This window comes from Canis lupus, chromosome 23, assembly GCF_048164855.1.
Source record: "Canis lupus baileyi chromosome 23, mCanLup2.hap1, whole genome shotgun sequence".
NCBI classification, from domain to species: domain Eukaryota; kingdom Metazoa; phylum Chordata; class Mammalia; order Carnivora; family Canidae; genus Canis; species Canis lupus.
The window spans coordinates 13,175,985-13,195,409 of record NC_132860.1 but is presented as its reverse complement, the minus strand read 5'-3'; the positions used below and the strand labels follow the sequence as shown (position 1 = coordinate 13,195,409).

Below are 19,425 nucleotides of genomic sequence, written 5' to 3'. Positions count from 1 at the left end.
ATTTTGAGTTTATCTTTGTGTATGGTGCAAGAGAGTGGTCTAGTTTCATTCTTCTGCATGTGGATGTCCAATTTTCCCAGCACCATTTATTGAAGGCACTGTCTTTCTTCCAATGGATAGTCTTTCCTCCTTTATTGAATATTAGTTGACCATAAAGTTCAGGGTCCACTTCTGGGTTCTCTATTCTGTTCCATTGATCTATGTGTCTGTGTTTGTGCCAGTACCACACTGTCTTGATGACCACAGCTTTGTAGTACAACCTGAAATCTGGTATTGTGATGCCCCCAGATATGGTTTTCTTTTTTAAAATTCCCCTGGCTATTCGGGGTCTTTTCTGATTCCACACAAATCTTAAAATAATTTGTTCTAACTCTCTGAAGAAAGTCCATGGTATTTTGATAGGGATTGCATTAAACATGTAAATTGCCCTGGGTAACATTGACATTTTCACAATATTAATTCTTCCAATCCATGAGCATGGAATATTTTTCCATCTCTTTGTGTCTTCCTCAATTTCTTTCATAAGTGTTCTATAGTTTTTAGGGTATAGATCCTTTACCTCTTTGGTTAGGTTTATTCCTAGGTATCTTATGCTTTTGAGTGCAATTGTAAACGGGATTGACTCCTTAATTTCTCTTTCTTCAGTCTCATTGTTAGTGTATAGAAATGCCATTGATTTCTGGGCATTGATTTTGTATCCTGCCATGCTACCAAATTGCTGTATGAGTTCTAGCAATCTTGGGGTGGAGGCTTTTGGGCTTTCTATGTAGAGTATCGTGTCATCAGCGAAGAGGGAGAGTTTGAGTTCTTCTTTGCCAATTTGAATGCCTTTAATGTCTTTTTGTTGTCTGATTGCTGAGGCTAGGACTTCCAGTACTATGTTGAATAGCAGTGGTGAGAGTGGACATCCCTGTCTTGTTCCTGATCTTAGGGGAAAGGCTCCCAGTGCTTCCCCATTGAGAATGATATTTGCTGTGGGCTTTTCGTAGATGGCTTTTAAGATGTCGAGGAATGTTCCCTCTATCCCTACACTCTGAAGAGTTTTGATCAGGAATGGATGCTGTATTTTGTCAAATGCTTTCTCTGCATCTAATGAGAGGATCATATCGTTCTTGGTTTTTCTCTTGCTGATATGATGAATCACATTGATTGTTTTACGAGTGTTGAACCAGCCTTGTGTCCCAGGGATAAATCCTATTTGGTCGTGGTGAATAATTTTCTTAATGTACTGTTGGATCCTATTGGCCAGTATCTTGTTGAGAATTTTTGCATCCATGTTCATCAGGGATATTGGTCTGTAAATCTCCTTTTTGGTGGGTCTTTGTCTGGTTTTGGAATTCAGGTGATGCTGGCCTCATAGAATGAATTTGGAAGTACTCCATCTCTTTCTATCTTTCCAAACAGCTTTAGTAGAATAGGTGTGGCTTCTTCTTTAAACATTTGATAGAACCCCCCTGGGAAGCCATCTGGCCCTGGACTTTTGTGTCTTGGGAGGTTTTTGATGACTGCTTCAATTTCCTCCCTGGTTATTGGCCTGTTCAGGTTTTCTATTTCTTCCTGTTCCAGTTTTGGTAGTTTGTGGCTTTCCAGGAATGCATCCATTTCTTCTAGATATCCTAATTTATTGGCGTATAGCTGTTCATAATATGTTTTTAAAATTGTTTGTATTTCCTTGGTGTTGGTAGTGATCTCTCCTTTCTCATTCATGATTTTATTAATTTCAGTCTTCTCTCTCTTCTTTTTAATAAGGCTGGCTAATGGTTTCTGTATCTTATTAATTCTTTCAAAGAACCAACTCCTGGTTTTCTTGATCTGTTCCTCAGTTCTTCTGGTCTCAATTTCGTTGAGTTCTGCTTGAATCTTAATTAACTCTCTTATTCTGCTGGGTGTAGGATCTATTTGCTGTTTTTTCTCTAGCTCCTTTATGTGTAAAGTTAGCTTTTGTATTTGAGTTCTTTCCAGTTTTTGAATGGATGCTTGTATTGCGATTTATTTCCCCCTTAGGAATGCTTTTGCTGCATCCCAAAGATTTTGAACAGTTGTATCTTCATTCTCATTAGTTTCCATGAATCTTTTTAATTCTTCCTTAATTTCCTGGTTGACCCTTTCATCTTTTAGCAGGATGGTCCTTAACCTCCACGTGTTTGAGGTCCTTCCAAACTTCTTGTTGTGATTTAGTTCTAATTTCAAGGCATTATGGTCTGAGAATATGCAGGGGACGATCCCAATCTTTTGGTATCGGTTCAGACCCGATTTGTGACCCAGTATGTGGTCTATTCTGGAGAAAGTTCCATGTGCACTTGAGAAGAATGTGTATTCAGTTGAGTTTGGATGTAAAGTTCTGTAGATATCTGTGGTATCCATCTGGTCCAGTGTATCATTTAAAGCTCTCGTTTCTTTGGAGATGTTGTGCTTAGAAGACCTATCGAGTATAGAAAGAGCTAGATTGAAGTCACCAAGTATAAGTGTATTATTATTTAAGTATTTCTTCACTTTGGTTATTAATTGATTTAAATATTTGGCAGCTCCCACATTCAGGGCATATATATTGAGGATTGTTAAGTCCTCTTGTTGGATAGAACCTTTAAGTATGATATAGTGTCCCTCTTCATCTCTCATTACAGTCTTCGGGGTAAATTTTAGTTTATCTGATATAAGGATGGCTACTCCTGCTTTCTTTTGAGGACCATTAGAATGGTAAATGGTTCTCCAACCTTTTATTTTCAGGCTGTAGGTGTCCTTCTGTCTAAAATGAGTCTCTTTTTTTTTTTTTTTTTAATTTTTATTTATTTACTTATGATAGTCACAGAGAGAGAGAGAGAGAGAGGCAGAGACACAGGCAGAGGGAGAAGCAGGCTCCATGCATCGGGAGCCTGATATGGGATTCGATCCCGGGTCTCCAGGATCACGCCCTGGGCCAAAGGCAGGCGCCAAACCGCTGCGCCACCCAGGGATCCCTAAAATGAGTCTCTTGTAGACAGCAAATAGATGGGTCCTGCTTTTTTATCCAGTCTGAAACCCCGTGCCTTTTGATGGGGTCATTAAGCCTCTCAGAGTTACTATTGAAAGATATGAGTTTAGTGTCATCATGATATCTATTCAGTACTTGTTTTTGTGGATTGTTCCACTGAACTTCTTCTTAAAGGGGAATTTTAAGAGTCCCCCTTAAAATTTCTTGCAGAGCTGGTTTGGAGGTCACATATTCTTTCAGTTCCTGCCTGTCTTGGAAGCTCTTTATCTCTCCTTCCATTTTGAATGAGAGCCTTGCTGGATAAAGTATTCTTGGCTGCATGTTCTTCTCATTTAGGACCCTGAATATATCCTGCCAGCCCTTTCTGGCCTGCCAGGTCTCTGTGGAGAGGTCTGCTGTTACCCTAATACTCCTCCCCATAAAAGTCAGGGATTTCTTGTCTCTTGCTGCTTTAAGGATCTTCTCTTTATCTTTGGAATTTGCAAGCTTAACTATTAAATGTCGAGGTGTTGAACGGTTTTTGTTGATTTTAGGGAGGGATCTCTCTATTTCCTGGATCTGAATGCCTGTTTCCCTTCCCAGATTAGGAAAGTTTTCAGCTATGATTTGTTCAAATACATATTCTGGCCCTCTGTCCCTTTCAGCGCCCTCGGGAACCCCAATTAAATGTAGGTTTTTCTTCCTCAGGCTGTCGTTTATTTCCCTTAATCTATCTTCATGGTCTTTTAATTGTCTCTTTTTTCCTCAGTTTCCCTCTTTGCCATCAAAAAATATGGAACACTTCACGAATTTGCATGTCATCCTTGAGCAGGGGCCATGCTAATCTTCTCTGTATCGTTCCAATTTTAGTATATGTGCTGCCGAAGCGAGCAATATTTTTAATTTCTTGAAGGACCTTCAGACTGTTTTCCATAGTGGCTAGACCAATTTACATTCCCAACAATAGTGCACAATTTTTTTTAAAAGATTTTATTTATTTATTCATGACACACACACACAGAAGCAGAGACACAGGCAGAGGGAGAAGCAGGCTCCATGCAGGGAGCCCGACGTGGGACTCGATGTCGGGTCTCCAGGATCAGGCCCTGGGCTGAAGGCAGTGCTAAACCGCTGAGCCACCTGGGCTGGCCACAATGGTTCTTTTCTCCACATTCTTACCATTTGTTATCTCCTTTCTTCTTGATGATAACCATTCTTACAGGTGTGTGGTGATAACTCATTGTGGTTTTGATTTGCATTTATTTCCCTTATGATTAGTGATGTTGAGCACCTTTTCATGTACCTGTTAGCCATGTGAATATCTTTTTGGAAAAATGTCTATATTTAATTCTCTTTCCATTTTTTTGATTGGATTTTTTTTTGTTGCTAGTGTACCGTAGGAGTTCTTTATAAATTTAGTAGATTGACTTATCTGATATGTGGTTTGCAAATATTCTTTCCCATTCTGTAGGTTGCCTTTTTTTGGTTGTTAACTGTTTCTTTGCAGTGTAGAAGCTTTAAAATTTGATGTAATCTCATTCATTGATTTTTGCTTTTGTTTGTGCTTTTGGTTACGTACCCAAAAAGTCACTGGCAAGAGCAATGTTGAAGAGTTTCTTTCCTGGGTTCTTATGGTGAGGTCTTATTGCTTAAGTCTTTTTTTTTCCACTTGGAGTTAATTTTAGTGAGTGATGTAAAATAGAGTTCCAGTATCCTTTTTCTGCATATGGTAGTTAATCAGTTTTCTCAACACCTTTTGTTCAAGAGACTATCTTATCTTTCTTTTCCTCATTGGATGTTCTTGGCTCTCTTATCAAGTATTAGTTGACTATATATGCTGGGGTTTAATTCTGGGCTCTGTACTCTGCTGCTGTTAGATGGAATATTTTATAGTTGTGTGTTTGGTCCATTTGGTCTACAGTTTGGTTCAAGTCTATTTCTTCCTTGTTGATGATCTGTGTGGATTATTGAAGGTGGGATATTGAAGTCCTCAACTATTATTGTATCATCTCTATTACTCCTTTCATATCTGTTAGTATTCACTTAGTATAGTTAGGTGCTCTGACATTAGGTGTATATATTTTTATGATTGTTATATTTTGTTAATGAATTGATCCCTTTATCATTATATAATAGCCATTTTTGCTGCTTGAAACCATTTTTGACTTAAAGTTTATTTTGTCTGATATCAGTATAGCTAACATTTCTTTCAGTTTCCACTTACATGGAAAATCTTTTTTCCATCCCTTGACTTTGTTAATTTTCTTTAAAGATCTATTTATCTATTTGACAGAGAGAGAGAGAGAGAGAGAGCACATTTGAAGCAGATAGAGTGGGAGAGGGAGAAGCAGACGCTTCTCTGAGCAAGGAGCCAAAATTAGGACTTGATCCTAGGACCCCAGGATCATGACCTGAGCCAAAAGCAGATGCCCAACCACCTGAGCAACCTAGGCACCCCCATCTCTTGACTTTGATTATTATTATTATTATTTTTTAAGATTTTATTTGAGAGAGAGAGAGAGAGAAAGAGATTGAAACAGCCTCTGGGAGAAGGGCCTACAGGAGGTGGGGGAGGTGGGGGTAATTGAGGGAGAGGGAAAGGACTCTCCACTGATGGGGGAGCATGACATGGGGCTTGATCCCAGAACCTTCAGATCATGACCTGAGAAGAAATCAAGAGTTTTAACCGGCTGTGCCACTCAGGCACCTCTCTTGTCTTTGATTCTGTGTGTGTCCTTAAGATCTACATGAGTCTCTTGTAGGTGGCATATAGTTGTTGCTATTGTTTTTTAATCCATCATCTACTCTGTGCCTTTAGTTGGTGTATTCAATCCAAATACATTTAGAGTAATTATTGATATTAAGGACCATTAATGCCAACTTATTTATTTTTTTTAAAAGATTTTATTCATTTATTCGAGAGAGAGCGAGAGAGAGAAACACAGGCAAAGGGAGAAGCAGGCTCTATGCAAGGAGCACGACGTGGGAGTCAATCCCGGGACCCCAGGATCATGCCCTGGGCTGAAGGAAGGTCCCAAACCACTAAGCCACCCAGGGATCACCTAATGCCAACTTATTAATTGGTTCTGTGTTTGTGTTTTGTGGGGTTTTTTTTTTTTTTTTGTATCTCCATTGTTTCCTTTTCTGTTTCTGCCTACCTTTGTAAATTGGTTATTTTTCATGTTAGTAGGGTCTGTTTCCCTTTCTGTGTTTTTTGTGAATCTACTCTAGGTTTTTGCTTTGTGTTTATCACAGGGCTTGCATTAACACATCTTACAGATAAGACAGTTCATTTTAGGCTGGCGGCAACTTATCTTTGGTCACTGATAAAGGCTCCAACATTTACTCTTCCCTCTTATATTATTGATGTCACAATTTACCTCTTTTTATGCTGTTTATTCATCAACAATTTATAGTACTATAGTTATATTTCCTACTATTTTCCTTTAAATTTTATACTTATAATTGAGTGGTTAAAATAGTTACCTAAATCTGACTACATTTTTTACCTATACCAGTGTGCTGCACCCTTTCATACATTTTCATGTTGGTCATTGTCTTTTCATTTCAGCTTTGAGAACTTTTTTCAGCATTTCATGTGAGCAGGTTTTTTTAAAAATTTTTTTATTTATTTATGATAGTCACAGAGAGAGAGAGAGAGAGAGGCAGAGACATAGGCAGAGGGAGAAGCAGGCTCCATGCACCGGGAGCCCGAGGTGGGATTCGATCCCGGGTCTCCAGGATCGCGCCCTGGGCCAAAGGCAGGCGCCAAACCGCTGCACTACCCAGGGATCCCTCGTGTGAGCAGGTTTGGTGGTGATGAACTCTTTTAGCTTTTGTCTGTCGGGAAAGCCTTTATTTCTCCTTCATATCTGAAGAATAACTTTGTCAGATAACATGTTCTTGGCTGGCAATTTTTAATCTTTAAACGTTTTGAATATGTCATTCCACTCTCTCTCTACCTATGGAATTTCTGCTGAAAAATCCACAGATTGCTTAATAGGGAGGGTTCCTTTGTAGGTTACATTGTCCTCCCCCTTGGCTGCATTTGGGATTGTTTATTTTTTATTTTTGATAATTTCGTTATAATGTGTCTTGGAGAAGATCTTTTTTCATTAAGCTAATAGGGTGATTTATTAGCTTCCTGGACTAGTATGTCCAGGTCTCTTTCCCTATGTTTCCTCTGCTATTATTTCTTTAAATAGATTCTCTTTCCCTATGTCCCTCTGGAACCCCAATTATTCTGATCTTTGTCTTTCAATGAATTTCCATAGTTCATGCAGGTTTTCTTTGCTTTTTAAAATTCTATGTTCTTTCATTTTTTTCTGACTGCGTTGTTTCAAAATTCCTATCTTCCAAGGCATGTGTTTGTTCTTCCATCTAGTCTGCCCCAGTGCAGAGCCTCTCTATTGCATTCTTCATCTCCTTCATTGACTTCCTCAGCTCCAACGTTTTTTTGATGTTTTTCTATCATTTCAATCTTTTTGGAAACTAACTCATATTTGTTCATATATTTTATTCTGGATTTCATTGAATTGACTTTCTGAGTTTTCCTATAACTCACTGAACCTTCGTAACTGCTATTTTAAGTTCTTTGTAAGTTAGATCACAATATTCTGTGCCTTTGAGCCCAGCTGCTAGAGACTTGTCATTTTCTTTTTTATGACGCCATATTTCTTTGATTTTTTTCATGTTCCTTATTTGAAGTAGCAAGGAACTCCTTAACTCTATGCTCATTGTCTTCAGCAGATGGGGTGTCATATTCTACAACATTATTATTATCTGAGTTTTTCCTTTGTGCTTGTGAAGCTGAACCTGCTCTGTCCTATGGCAGGATTTTTAAGTTTTCATGTTTTTCTCTGGTTCTTGAAATACACCAGGCTGGTTACTGGAAACCTCTCATATTTTCCAGAAGGTGGTGCTATAGCTCAAGTTTGTGGTTTCTCCTCGCCTGCCAACCACTATTTTCTGAGGGTGCTGTCTGTAGAGAGCTCTAGCAAACACACCTGAAAACATGCACAGGGAGCCTGCAGCAGAGTGCCCTGAGGTGTGGGTTTGGCAGTAGTGCACTGGGAGCTTGAGAGAGAGAGAGAGAGGCAGAGGGAGAAGCAGGCTCCATTCAGGGAGCCCGATGCGGGACTCGATCCGGGTCTTCAGGATCACGCCCTGAGCCGAAGGCAGATGCTCAGCTGCTGAGCCATCGGGGAGTCCCCAAGCACAATCCCTTTAAAGGTGGTTTGAACTTTTTATCTGCCTCTTTTCTAATATCATCCCTCCCCCACGTCTTAGAGCTCCCATTTCAGTCCTTCCAGTGCTGATGGAGACAAACAGGTTTCTCCAGTCACATTCTGCCAGCTGGGGCAGCCTGGTACTTACAGCTTTCCTTCTGCCCAATGGGAGAGGTCACCCCCACCACCGTCAGCCTTGTTCAGTGTTTCCTTGGGGAGGAGGAAAAGCGAAGGGAAATGGTCTCTTACTGCCTCCACCACAACCAAATTCGTATTTTTTCACTTCTTCTTTTTCTCCAATGGTGTGTTGAGTCTGGACTTCTATAGGTTGTCACTCAAGTGTGTGTGCCTGCCTTGTCAGCACTCACCCGATTTTTGCCAGAGGGCAGCTAATGGGGTCTATGCCTCGCTGGCTCTACTTGTTCTGTGTCCTGTTTTGGAGGTTTGTCTGTCTCTTACAAGGAGCACTGGTGGGTGAGATTCCTCCCAGATCCCTTGGAGTAAGGTCCTAGGACCCAAAGGACCAATCAAGACAATTTTGCTCAAGTGTGGGTGACTCATTCATTAGCTAAAACGGGGGATAAAGAGGAAAAACAGATGGGCACCTGGGTGGCTCAGCAGTTGAGCATCTGCCTTCGGCTCAGGGCATGATCTCGGGAGTTCTGGGATTAAGTCCTGCATCGGGCTTCCCACAGGGAGCTTGCTTCTCCCTCTGCCTGTGTCTCTGCCTCTCTTTCTGTGTCTCTCATGAATAAATAAATAAAATCTTAAAAAAAAAAAAAAGAGGAAAATGGCTTACATGGCCCGGCCGCTGACGTTACTCTCACGCTTTAAGTTACTGCAGCCCCATGGTCTTCTCTGATTCTTTAGTAGCTTTCTAAGCTTTTTCATGACTTTGACATTTTTTAATGCACTGATCAGATATTTCTTAAACTGCCCCCAATTTAGGTTATCTGATGTTTTCCTATGGTTAGATAGAGGTTATGGATCTTGGGAAAGAATATCCCAGGAGAGAGGTGCCAATCTCATCCATCCTATCAGGCAGTTCATGATGTCAGTATGCATTACTGGTGATGTTAACCTTGACTGGTTAAGGTAGTTTCTATCAGGTTTCTCCTGTTACTAAAGTTACTATTTTTCCCTTTCCCTATTTTGTCTGTTAGGTGACAGTCACTCTGTCCATCCCCCCCGTTTGGATACTTGTGTACTTCTTTACTTTCTGGCACTACAATATGCTCCAGACTCATCTTGTGTTTTCCCCGAACCTGCCCTAGAGTCACTAATTTTCCAAGGATTCCTGCTCCATTTTATTGGGAATGTTATATAGACATTTATAGAGTGTGGTGGTTATAGTGCCATGTGCTAGGGATGGAGAAGCAACCAAGAAAGGGATGGCCCTGCTCTCAAGGTGCTTCAGTCAGGTGTGATGAGCATTATACAAGGGACGTAAATGGAGCCATAGGGCAGATAGGAAGAAGATTTAACCACCTCTGGAATTAAAAAGCTTCCTAGAGAAAGTGGCACTAATGATGAGGCTTGAAGGAAGAGCATGGACTGATGAAGAGAAGAAACCAAGATCTGGGTGCTAATGTGCTACGTCTTGTGATTGGCTTAAACCTCAAGCAATCTATCTATTATCATTGTTTTGTGATTATTTCCCTAATCACTTTACTACTCCTAATCTTTTCCCTGAACAGGATCCTACACTGACTTTTCTCCAATATCCATTCATTCAACATTTTTTGAGAACAGAGGGAAAAAAGCATTCTAGATAGAGAGTATGGCCTGTGGGAAGGCCAGGATATGAAAAAGAGTGTGGTGTGTGCTCAAGGAACTGGAGGGAATGCATTATACTGAGAGAGAGAGAGAGAGAGAGAGAGAGAGAGAGAGAGAACAGGAAAAAGAGTGGCAAGAAATGAGGCTGAAGACATGGGAATGCACCAGGTCCCTTAGCTCCTGAAAGTCAGTTGAGGGTTTCAGGCTACCAGGGCAGGAGAGCCACGGAAGGCTGTTGAGCCAATGAATGAGCTGACTGGGTCACCTGGCTGCAGTGAGGAGGAGGGCTTTGAAGAGAGTGAGGCATTAACCTTGGTAAGACTTAGTAAGGTTAGGTTCCTTCCTGCCTCACACGGTTGGGGTGAGGATTAGACAAAAAGAACACATACAGGGCAGCCCCAGTGGCCCAGTGGTTCAGCACCGCCTTCAGCCCAGGGCGTGATCCTGGAGACCTGGGATCGACCCTGCATGGAGCCTGTTTCTCCCTCTGCCTGTGTCTCTGCCTCTCTCTCTCATTGTGTGTCTCTCATGAATAAATAAATAAAATCTTAAAAAAAAAAAAAAAAAGAACATATAAAAATTCCCTGGAAGGATGTTTGGCACATGACAGGCAATCAGGAAATGGTTGTTCAGTTGAACAATTCTGATTCCTTTTCATCTAATCTCATTTTTCTCTTTATTCCCCTGACTGTATTTTGGTTAAAAAATTAGCTTTTTAACTTTTTGTTGCAATTAAACTGAATATTGTGCTAGACACAGTGAACAAATGTGAATAAGGCCTGCATCCTTAAGACATATTTACAAATGTGGAGTGCCTGAGTGGCTCAGTTGGTTAAGCCTCCAATTCTTGGTTTTGGATTGGGTCATGATCTTGTGGTCGTGGGATCAAGCCCCATGTCAGGCTCTGTGCTCAGGGTGGAGTCTGATACAGATTCTCTCTCCCTGTTGCTCCCATTCACTCTCTCTCAACTAAATAAATAAAATATTAAAAAAACAGTAATTTAAAAAAAGACATATTTATAATGAGCCATAATACATGTGTTATGAGCCATGCTAGTGACATGAACCGAAACTCTCAGAGGGCAAGGACAGCATCTTTCACCTCTGTCCTTAATGGTAGGCAAAATATGAGGCATAGAGAACTTCAACACAGACTTCTCTACCAAATGAGTGCATGTGCTGGGAGCTCAGAAGACAAAGCAGGAACCTTGGATGCACTGTAAACTGAATTTCTTAAGATTTAATATAAGCTTATTGAGGACAATGGCTTATTTTATATTTTATATATATATATTTTATATTTATATTTTTTCCAAAGATTTTATTTATTTATTTGCTAGAGAGAGAGAGAGAGAGAGAGAGAGGTGAGGCAGGGCAGAGGGAGAGGGAAAAGCAGGTTCCTCACTGAGCAGGGAGCCCAATGCAGGGCATGATCCCAGGACTCCTAGATCACAACCTGAACTGAAGGCAGGTGCTCAACCGACTGAGTCACCCAGGTGCTCCACTGTCTCCATATTTTGTTGATACATGTTTGGGATTATTGTTAGTATGTTTCACTTATCTTTCATGCAAAAAATTTTAAAGTCATCGTTAATCACATTTTTAAATAAAACACTTTCCTATCATAAGCACACTATAACACTATAACATGAAAACAGCAAATCTATACTGAGATACTTATTTTGATAACAGTAAATTCCTAATTATCTATTTCCATCTGGGTCACAGATAATATGAGACAAATTTTATTCTTTTTTGTTCCCTTTTCCCACCACCTACCTGCACCCTGTCTACCTACCCTAAGTCCTAACTGATGTGCATTTAGAAAATCAGAGTAATTTTATCCTTAGCTCAAGCAATATAAACCAGTAGACTGGTGCGAGAATCCTGTAATGGCAGGTAAAGTAAATGACTGTGAAGTCATAACTAACACTGTCCCATCTATTAATGTGTGTAGTTTATGCTACTGTAGTTTTTTTTTTTTTAAGATTTTATTTATTTATTCATGAGAGAAACAGAGAGAGAAGCAGAGACATAAGCAGAGGGAGAAGCAGACTCCACACAGAGAGTCCAATGTGGGACTCGACCCTGGCACTCCAGGATCACACCCTGAGCCAAAGGCAGACGCTCAACCACTGAGCCACCCAGGAGTCCCAGATTCTTCAGATTCTTATGGTGGAGCCAGACTTGGTCAAATTGCTTACCTTTTCTTGAAGAGTTTTATTACTCCAGATGAAAGCCCTGGTTGCCTGCCCTTAAGCTCATTGGAATCAGTGACAGCTGTTGTATACATATATGATCACTCATACATACAAATACCTACAAATGCCCTTCAGGTAAGAAATACTGTTTTTAAAGAAAACTTGGAAACTAAGTCTGGTACTTCATAACTAATCTGTACTCTGTAGATGCATTTGAAAGTGTATTTTGTGATAAAACCTAAACTCAAAGTAGGAAATAAAGGGATGGTAGAAAAGGCAATATAATTTCCTTTTTCCCAATTCTTAGGTCAAATGTTGATTTTTGAATCATATGGGTATCCATATTTTATTGTTTTTCCTTTGATCTGAATCTGAAGATTTTTTAAAATTAAATTTTTTTTTTACTAGAACTAGAAGCATGGAGGTGTAATGCTCCCTGTAATTTTCATTGTGTCAAAAAGCTGTTGTGGTTGCATGATCACCAATATTTCTTTAATGAATGAGAAGCAATTTATTTTGTTTTACCTTTTACCTTCCATTTAGCACAGCGCCCAGTTATCACTAGTTACTCTTTTTATTATTTTTCCATAGGGGATATTATATCTTCACATTACTAAGGAGTAAATCTAGACTGAAAAGGTGAAGTAACTTTCCTACAATCACATTAGTATTGCAGATGGGATTTGAACCTAGATTGCTGTTATAAGCTTAGATTCTTATTGTTAATTAAAATCTGCCTAAAGCTTTGGGTTAAGAATTAGATGTTAAGTTTATCAGGAGGAAAATACTTAGGGTTCAACCCAAGTGTGCTGTGACACTCTCCAAAAAACTATATTCTTGGATCTTTCATGCCAAGATGTGGGTTATGCCAGGGATGTGGGTTACATACAGATTTGCATTTGAATATTACTCTGTCTGTTGTCCTTTGTGAGATAATACTTAAACTAATATAACTAAGCAAGATCTAAAGATACAATGTGGAGCGAACTAAAATATTATGGTTCTTCTCCTTCATTCTTCCATCAATTCAATTTCTTGATTCTGTAACACATTGATTAAATGTCATAATAAGATAAGGAATTAGGAGATAAAAAGCACAGAAATTTTGTTAATATAAAACAAATCACAGAATGCTTCAAGAAGGAAGCTAATCTTGATCAGTGAGACAAAAACAAGGAAGGATCTTATTGTGAAGGTGACAGGCTAGAGTTGGTTTTCCAAACTTGTTGTGCATCAGAACCACTTGAGGAAAATGGTAACTATTCAGTGCTCAGACATGACCCCGAGAGATTCAGTTGGCGTAGGGTGGTGTCTGGAGATGCTGCATGTCTTTATCAATATTTGGCTGATGCTGGTGTAATAAGCCTTCAGACTGTTTTTTTTTTTTTTTTTTTAAACATAGGTTAAGGACACAGTCCAAAGTTGTGTTGTTGTTTTTAAAATTTCAGTCTTCAGCATTTTAAAAAAGTTTTGAGGGAATCCCTGGGTGGCGCAGCGGTTTAGCGCCTGCCTTTGGCCCAGGGCGCGATCCTGGAGACCTGGGATCGAATCCCACGTTGGGCTCCCGGTGCATGGAGCCTGCTTCTCCCTCTGCCTATGTCTCTGCCTCTCTCTCTCTCTCTCTGTGACTATCATAAAAAAAAAAAAAAAGTTTTGATGTCATCCTCTCTTATCATCCTGGCTTTCTTTTCTTCTTTCTTTCTTTCTTTCTTTCTTTCTTTCTTTCTTTCTTTCTTTCTTTCTTCTTTCTTTCTTTCTTTTTTTCTTAAAGATTTTATTTATTTATTCACGAGAGAGACACAGAGAGTGGCAGAGACACAGGTAGAGGAAGAAGCAGGCTCCATGCAGGGAACCTGACGTGGGACTTGATCCCCGGTCTCCAGGATCACACCCTGGGCTGCAGGCAGCGCTAAACTGCTGAGCCACCCCGGCTGTCCCCCATCCTGGCTTTCTTTTTTTGAATATGTACAAGGTAATGTCTGATCTTTAATGGAAGCCCAGATTCTGATCCATTTTTGCTGTTATCATATTAAGTTATTCTAATATCTCTTGTGCTAAATCAGATGAAAATCTATATTCTTGTTCCCTTGGAATTAAAAATGGAACAAGATTCAGAGTATGTGATTATGGGCTATTTAATATGTCAATGTTTACATTTACTTTAAATATCAAAGTTTATTGCCACAAACACCAGTAGTATTTGGCTGAATCTTCTTTTTTAGTTCAGAGATGATTGCTTTTAAAAATCAGCTTTCTTTCTTTCAGTGTTTGCTAAGCTTTGAAAATTGGATAAACACTCTGGTGACTTAAAAGGATTTCAGCAAGTAGTGAACTGTTACTATTTGGGATTTGTCAATATTTCCTAAAAGCATCTAGAAATCTCTTAGTTTTGTCTTCTCCAATCCTATAGTGCGCTAAGGAGGTGTTCCTAAGCTGTTTTGAGGATATTTATTTATATTTTAATTTACCTTTTTTTTAAAAAATTTTTTTTTCATTTATTTATGATAGTCCCACAGAGAGAGAGAGAGAGAGAGAAGCAGAGACATAGGCAGAGGGAGAAGCAGGCTCCATGCACCGGGAGCCTGACGTGGGATTTGATCCTGGGTCTCCAGGATCGCGCCCTGGGCCAAAGGCAGGCGCTAAACCGCTGCGCCACCCAGGGATCCTTTTTTTTTTTTTTTTTTTAAAGTAAGCTCCATGCTCAGCACAGAGCCCAGTGCAGAGCTTGAACTCACAACTGTGAGATCAAGACCTGAGATCAAAAGGCTGACACTTAACCGACTGAGCCACTCTGGCACCCACAGAGGTTTTTTTAAAAAACAATTTTTATCTATCTATCTATCTATCTATCTATGAAAGAGAGAGAGCAAGAGGAGGAGCAGGGGGAAAGGGACAAGCAGACTCCATGCTAAGCATGGAGCCCGAGGTAGGCCTTGGTCTCACTTCCTAAGATCATGACCTGATGATTGAGAAAGACAGAGAGAGAGATATTGAGGGATTTATTGCAAGGAATTGGTATATGCATTTGCAGCGGCTGGCTAGTCAAGTTCAAAGTTCCTAGGGCAGGTAATTAGGAAAGAAAGGTTGGAATCTCTCAAGCAGGATGTGACACTAAATTTCATAGTGGAATTCCTTATTCCACAGGGAAACTTTGTTTCTTCTTTTAAGGCCTTTCAACTACTTGGAGTGACCCACCCTGACTGTGCATAAAGTTAACTGACTATAGTTGCTAACCGCATATATAAACTACCTTCATAGTAACACCTGAATTAAAGTTTGATTGAATAACTCAGCACTATAACTTAGCAAGGTGCATATAAAACAGTATCACAGCAATGTTTGGAAAATGCTATGGTAGAGAAAGTATAAAATACCAAGGACAGACATAACAGGAGCATCTATCTTAGATTAAAGGAGAATTAGATGTTTTCCTGAAAGAGATGACAATTAAGGTAAAACCTGAAAGATGAGTAAGAATTAGATAAAGAGGTAGAGAATTTTCTGGAATGTGGGAAGTGTAAGCAAATACCCAGAGACCAGAGAGAATTTTCTCTTATTAGATTTTTTTTCTTTCTTTTTTCATAATATCTATGAGGTGATGGTTGTTCTTAAATGGGAGCCACAATTTGATTCTTTTTTTTCTTTTGTAATTATTATATTAACTTGTAATGTCCATAATACTCAACCAGATGAAACTCCATTTCCATGTTTTAATTAGCATTCCCAATTACTGGTGAGATTAAGCACCTCTTCATAGGTTTAGTTGACATTCAGGTATCCTCTCTAGATTGCATGTTTGTAACCTCTGCATATTTTCTATTGGGTACATTTCTTTTTGTTATTCATTATGTGTGATTTGGATATTACTAGAAATCTTTTGTTTCTATATGCCTTGCAGATAGTGTCTCCCAGAGCAAGCTAGGATGAGCTTTGTAGACTACAGTTTGCAGGTAAGTATAAAGGAAACTCATTAAGCCAGAGAGCCCTGGAGTGATCTCGATTCCAAACCCAAGTCTCAAGTCTAGGACAGAGTCCCCATATTGAGCAGGAACAACAGGGGCAAAGGAAATAAGAGTATAAAGGAGACAGTACATCTCACTCAGTACAGTGTTTGTAAAAAATTCAAATGAGTGACAAAAGAGGGAGTTCTAGACTCTTGAAGCTAGGAAAACTACACTGGCTTCCTTCTAGTACTAAAAACTCATCTTGCTGAAATGTAAGCAATAAGAAACAAAAGCAGTTAAACCCATTAAAAATTATTACTAAGGACAAATAAAAAAGGGTGCCTGACTGGTTCAGTTGGTAGAGCACGTGACTTTTTTTTTTTTTTTTAAGATTTTATTTATTTATTCATGAGAGACAGAGAGAGAGAGAGAGAGAGGCAGAGACACAGAGGGAGAAGCAGGCTCCATGCAAGGAGCCCAACTAGGGACTCCAGGATCACGCCTTAATCTTAATCTTAATCTTAATCTTAATTAAGGATCTTAATCTCAGGATTGTGAGTTCAAGCTCCACGTTGGGGGTAGAGATTACTTAAAAATAAAATCTTAAAAAGATTATTATCAGAAAAAAAGGAAAATTAGAAGCAGAATAGCACTCTTTCAAGCAACGTAAACACACTAGAAAGACATCATAAAGGAAAACTATATTCTAATATATATATATTTAAAGATTTTACTTATTTATTCATGAGAGAGAGAGAGAGAGAGGCAGAGATGCAGGTGGAGGGAGAAGCAGGCTCCATGCAGGGAGCCCAATGTGGGACTGGATCCCAGCACCCCAGGATCACAACCTGAGCTTGAGGCAGATGCTCAACCACTGAGCCACTCAGGGCCCCTATATTCTAATATTTTAAATAAACAATCTAAAAGAAGTTAAGAAAATAATATAAATTAAATTGGAATCAAAATAACTCAGGAAGAATATTATCAGAGAAAACATGGAGATTTAAAGGAAGCTTAGAAAAAGAAAGTATTAGAAATAAAAGAGGGGGATCCCTGGGTGGCTCAACGGTTTAGCGCCTGCCTTTGGCCCAGGGCGCGATCCTGGAGTCCCGGGATCGAGTCCCGCGTTGGGCTCCCGGCATGGAGCCTGCTTCTCCCTCCTCCTGTGTCTCTGCCTCTCTCTCTCTCTATGTCTATCATAAATAAATGAGTAAATCTTAAAAAAAAAAAGAAATAAAAGAAACAATATTGTAGAAATAGAAACTAAACCAGAAGCAATATATTAATAAATATCACAGCCAGGGGCACCTGAGCGGCTTAGTTGGTTAAGCCACTGCCTTCAGCTCAGGTCATGATCTTCAGGTCCTGGGATCAAGCCCTACCTCCGGTTCCCTGCACAGGGGGAATCTGCTTCTCCCTTTCCCCCACCTCTGCCTCTTCCCCTGCTTGTGCATGCTCTCTCTCTTTCTCTATCTCTCAAATAAATACATAAAATCTTAAAAAAAGAAAAAAACTATGGGCAATATGTAAGGAGAAACAGAAAATGGAAAGGAGGAAAACTTTAAATTAAAAATATGAAAGAAATGAAAAAGTATTTAAGAGAAAGTGACACAGAACCTCAGCAAAGTGACTGAGTGTGTGTGTGGGGGTCTATGTGCATTTGTGTGTAAATTCCTGAGGAAGAAAGCCAAAGCTACTGAATAGAACAGAACAAATAACTAAAAATCTATAAAATCTTAATAAAAAAAATAATATAGTGTATGGCCTGGAAAATTAACCCAGAGTTGATATTCTAGTAAAAAAATTAGAACTAAAGAAAAAGAAAAATGAATTAAAAATACATATTCAATAACAAAAATTTTAAGAGTCTCTTTTAGCTAGCTATGAAAAAAAATCATGCTCCGGGATTCATTCTGAGGGGTAGCATCAGTTGAATGTTTTATAGGCTCCTGTCGTTCTTGGGCAGCTGTGGCCCTAAGCCTCTCTCCCTCGGTGCTCACCCCACAATGTTCTTCCACCGCAGAGTAATGCAGCCAGCACAAATTTGTGCCCTTTGTACGTTCCGTTATGTGCACTCATACTTGATCAGGAGAGTGAGGGTCTGCGATGGGACAAACTAATTCATAATCTTGAAGATAAAATTATACACGAAAGGATATTACATTCCTAGACAGTAAAAAACAAAAGGTTAAACCAGGGCTTTGCCTGCTTTTGGATAATCATAATCATAAGGTACCAGCAGGACAAATGGTAAAGTTAGTAGAAATCATTTTTTTAAAGATTTTATTTATTTATTCATGAGAGACACAGAAAGAGGCAGAGACACAGGAAGAGGGAGGAGAAGCAGGCTCCATGCAAGGAACCCGATGCAGGACTCGATCCCGGGAATCCCGGATCAGGCCCTGAGCCAGTGGCAGATGTTCAACTGCTAAGCCACCCAGGTGTCCCTCTTCCACACTTCCTGCTGCTGTCTAAAGGTAAATTTTGTCCAATTACATGTCTTATGTGGAATTGGAAGGCAGAACTACAAACATTATTTTCTAACACTTTAGTTCCCTGTGTGAAATTCCACTCAAATTACCTACAAGTAGCTTTTATTTCTAAAACTGACCAGGACTGTCACAGATGTGAATAAGCATATCTACTGGGGAGAATGAATGAAGCCATGAGAGGGAATAAAATTTCTCATGAAAATATAAGCTCTAGAACATGGGGAGAGAACACAGCTCATGAGAAAACCAGTCCATTTCATATGTGACAGAAAGATGGCTTCTTTAAAAACTGGTTCTTCTGGAAGAACTCCCAGGAAATTAGACTGGTCTTCTTCAAAAATGTAAAATAAAATAATAATCCTTGGTGTCTCCCAACTCAACTCCAAATAAATCTCATTGTCATCACATGATGTCTCTCATCTGCTCTTGGTTCTTTTATATACCCACCTCTGTACCCATTTTAAGAAGTTAAAAATAGCCTTACAGCTATTTTGGTTAAATGTTACTATTTTCTAAAACATAGAAAGAGGCTAAGTCAGTAAAACGACTTTCCTAATATGACCTATAGTTGATCTAATTACTAGATACGATCTAACTTTATCCCACATCTGGTATGACTGCAGAGAATAAAAATAAAATGGAAGAGGGTCAGTCTAAACATTTATGTTCAACATACATGACAGAAGGAAGAATACATTTTCTCAACAACCTCCTCCTATTGTGCCTCATCTTCTTTAGGAACCCGGTATCCCTATTCCTACGAAGAAAACAGAAAGCATTTTGTGGCAGTATTTTGGCCAGTGAAAACTTCTGAAGTTCTGAGGCAAAAGGAAC

General features: G+C 39.4%; 1 non-coding gene and 1 pseudogene across 1 annotated transcript; both read right to left on the bottom strand.

Moving 5' to 3' along the window:
• Positions 1-19,425, bottom strand: part of LOC140614745 (nucleolar and spindle-associated protein 1-like) — a 147,975-nt pseudogene that overhangs the window by 10,437 nt on the left and 118,113 nt on the right.
• LOC140615664 (U6 spliceosomal RNA) lies at positions 3,738-3,844 on the bottom strand. The gene has a single exon (XR_012016147.1). It is a non-coding gene; the product is annotated as a U6 spliceosomal RNA (small nuclear RNA).